Source organism: Ceratotherium simum, chromosome 9, assembly GCF_057802395.1.
Source record: "Ceratotherium simum simum isolate JZ-2026a chromosome 9, ASM5780239v1, whole genome shotgun sequence".
Classification (NCBI taxonomy): domain Eukaryota; kingdom Metazoa; phylum Chordata; class Mammalia; order Perissodactyla; family Rhinocerotidae; genus Ceratotherium; species Ceratotherium simum.
In genome coordinates this window covers 58,787,628-58,791,245 of record NC_141908.1, presented here as the reverse complement: position 1 = coordinate 58,791,245, position 3,618 = coordinate 58,787,628, and the positions used below count along the sequence as shown (strand labels likewise).

Genomic DNA, 3,618 nt, shown 5'->3' with positions numbered 1-3,618 from the left:
GCTGGGAATTTATCTAAACTCATCATTACTTTAATTTGATTTAATTTAACTAGAGCCATCAAACTGTGATTTCCAAAAAAGGAGAAAAATCATAATTAAGAAACACATTAAAATATAATCTAATCTTCAGTGGTCACTCTAAAATGTCATAGCTAAAGGATCTATTGGCAAGCTCCGAGTTCAAAGAAAATCATGAAACTTGGCTTATATCTGAAGCTGTGTGTACAAAAAAGTTGAAGCAGAGTTGTTCAAGAAATATGATGTAATATAGCACACGAATTTAACTTTTGGTCCTCAGAGCCTCCATTAGATGAATCACACTGTTATGCACTATTTCCTGGTAATAATGATAGTAATAGCTGACATTACTAAGAGCTTAGTATGTGTTAGAAACTTTAGTAAGTGCTATACTTATCTCATTTAATTCTTATAACCCTAGAAGGGAAGTACTTTCTCCATTTCACAGATAAGAAAATTGGAGTTAAGCTTCCTCTGCGGAAAAACACCAAATGCTGGATGACGCCGGTGCCGCGGCGGGGCCCGGAGGCCCCGGGGGCCCTGGAACGGGAGGCGGCGGTGGCTTCCGCGGAGGCTTCGGCAGCGGCGTCCGGGGCCGGGGTCGTGGCCGTGGTCGCGGCCGTGGCCGAGGCCGCGGAGCTCGCGGAGGCAAGGCCGAGGACAAGGAGGAGTCTGAGATAATTGACTTCTCTTTGGGAGCATCCTTCAAGGACGAGGTTTTGAAGATTATGCCGGTGCAAAAGTAGACCCGTGCTGGCCAGCGGACCAGGTTCAAGGCTTTTGTTGCCATCGGGGATTACAATGGACATGTCGGTCTGGGTGTTAAGTGCTCCAAGGAGGTAGCCACTGCCATCCGTGGGGCCATCATCCTCGCCAAGCTCTCCATCGTCCCCGTGCGGCGAGGCTACTTGGGGAATAAGATCGGCAAGCCCCACACTGTCCCTTGCAAGGTGACAGGTCGCTGTGGCTCTGTGCTGGTGCACCTCATCCCTGCTCCCAGGGGCACTGGCATCGTCTCAGCCCCTGTGCCCAAGAAGCTGCTGCTGATGGCCGGTATTGATGACTGCTACACCTCTGCCAGGGGCTGCACTGCCGCCCTGGGCAACTTCACCAAGGCCACCTTTGATGCCATCTCCAAGACCTACAGCTATCTCACCCCTGACCTCTGGAAAGAGACCGTGTTCACCCAGTCTCCCTATCAGGAATTCACTGACCATCTTGTAAAGAACCACACTAGACTCTCCGTACAGAGGACCCAGGCTCCAGCTGTGGCGACCACACAGTTTTATACAAGAAAAATAAAGTGAATTAAGCCTGTTAAAAAAAAGAAAAAGAAAATTGGAGTTAAGATGCTAAGTCATTTACTCAAGGTCACACAGTGAGAAAGGAAACTCATTATTTAAGTCCACAACTCTCTGGCATGCAATTCCACGCTCTCAACCACTAATCTATGCCACTTTCTTACATTCACCGACTTCCAAAAAGGTTCATCCAACTACTAACACTATGCCTCCCCCAGCAAAATTCTCTCCTATAGATTTTACTAATTTCTCATTAATGCAAATCTTTTATGAACCTCTACATAAAAAATGATTATTTTGGTTATTTTCTTGGCCTTATTGTCTTTTAAGAAGACAGTCTCTGCAAAGTCTGGATTTAATTTAAATTCAACCCAAGTTGAAAAAGGTTTGCCACTCTCCTGAGTACTACCATTTCTGGTGTGGAATTGCTGACCTAGTTCTAAGTAAGGGATAAATTCACATAGCTTAAATGTAATCTTTAGGGAAAGAGCTAAGTTATTGTTCATGTCCCATTTACATAGGATGCTGACCTTTCAAAATAATTCATTTCTTATTGTAAATGTTTAAAGAACAAAAATAATTGTGCTTATACTTTAACAGCAATGATCCAATACCCGACTTGGGTTCAGTCTTAAGGAAAATGACAATATTTTGTATTGTGTAAGGTAGAATATTACCTACTTAACCCTATATACCTTCAATTTGGAAGGTAAAATGGGTGGGTGGAAAATAGCTGTCTCCACTTACACTATATCTGATATAGAGAAGGGGAAAGCTCGTTAATTATCTAACAACATGATATTAGACAGTTATTACTGACTATTGTATTGATGGCATATAGACATTGATTTGGGCTCATATAATAAAGTGTCAGCAACACTAAAAAATCTACTGATGAGAGATATCAAAATTATAACCTGTGACACTTATAAGCTTCAGAATCAGAAAATCCCTCCAAGCTTCTCATTGTTTTATAGTATTTATAAAGAAAAATTATTTAAAGGAATATTATAAAATTAGAAATTGTTACAAAATATGGTATAAAACTCCAACAGATAAATATGAAATGGTAAAGAAAACAGAGTCTTAGTTGTAGTAATCTTCATTTGGTATAAATTAATTAAAAACAATGACATCCAATGCCATTAAGTAAGAGCTGTAGGTTAAACAAAAGAAATATATACGTCAAGAAAAATATTCAGGGAAGAATGTAAACACCTGTGTTTTAGTAAGGGTATATTTGATTGCAAGGAATAGAAATCCTCTAAATCTAGCTTAATGAAAACAGGGCTTAACATGAAAGTAAACATGCAAATTTCATGGGCACTCAAAGAGAGGAAATAAAGAACAACTAGACCACAAGGATCTCAGAAATGGAACTGGAAGGCAGGAACTAAGGCACATCTCACTGTCTCTCAGAGATCCCCCATGTCTCTGTTCTCCCTCTCACCAGCTTCCCAGGCTTGCACACGACCCACGTGGTCACACTGTCCAGCTCTCACCTCAAGCTGTTATTTTAAGTACTTACTATCATCAGATGAGCTCAAGGCCCAGTTGCCTCAGCAATGGGTTATTAGGCCCTGGGTTGGGTGTTCATCTCAAAGCACATTAGCTGTGGCATGGGCCCAACTGAAAGACAATTTTAAAGAAGGAAAACTTTGATGGGAAAAAAACCACCAAAGTGTACATCCATCTCCACCTATAAAAAGGACAACAGAAACACACAATAAAATGCAGGCATGAGCCTATATAGGTAAAGTTCAAATGAGAAAAAGAGAAAATTTTTATGGTGGCATATGGGGCCTGTTAAAATACAAAAAATAACAAGGAATCCCAAAACAATTTGCTTGGTCAATTTTATTCCTATTTTTAATGCAAATAAAACAAATGTTTAACAATGCTTTTGATTTGGTTTTTGAACTCAACAAAGGCTGTTTGAATAATAACATTAACTCAACAGCTTCAACATGCACACTTTCAAATGGACAGGTCTCTGGATAACATGTAGAAATAATGAACACAAAATTCAAGCCACTCTTTTCAAAAGTACTTAAATGGTATCCTGAGAGTAGGATTTCTATTGTGATTCAAGGAAAAAAAACCTTAGAGTTTAATGCAATCTATTTTAAATTGAATTTTGTTAGATGGACTCATAAAATATCAGTTATCTAGTATCTCATAAGGATGCCTTCTGGGTGTATTTCTAATATTCAACTATCAAACCATGTATATATAATACCATATAAAGTATCTCATAAAGCTATATGAAAATGTTATAGGCACTGTTGTTTTTCATTCA

The 3,618-nt window shown here is 39.5% G+C and overlaps 1 pseudogene; it reads left to right on the top strand.

Annotated features, from left to right (window-relative positions):
- Positions 1-509: 509 nt before the first annotated feature.
- Positions 510-1,330, top strand: LOC101387291 (small ribosomal subunit protein uS5 pseudogene; annotated as a pseudogene).
- The last annotated feature ends 2,288 nt before the right edge of the window (positions 1,331-3,618 follow it).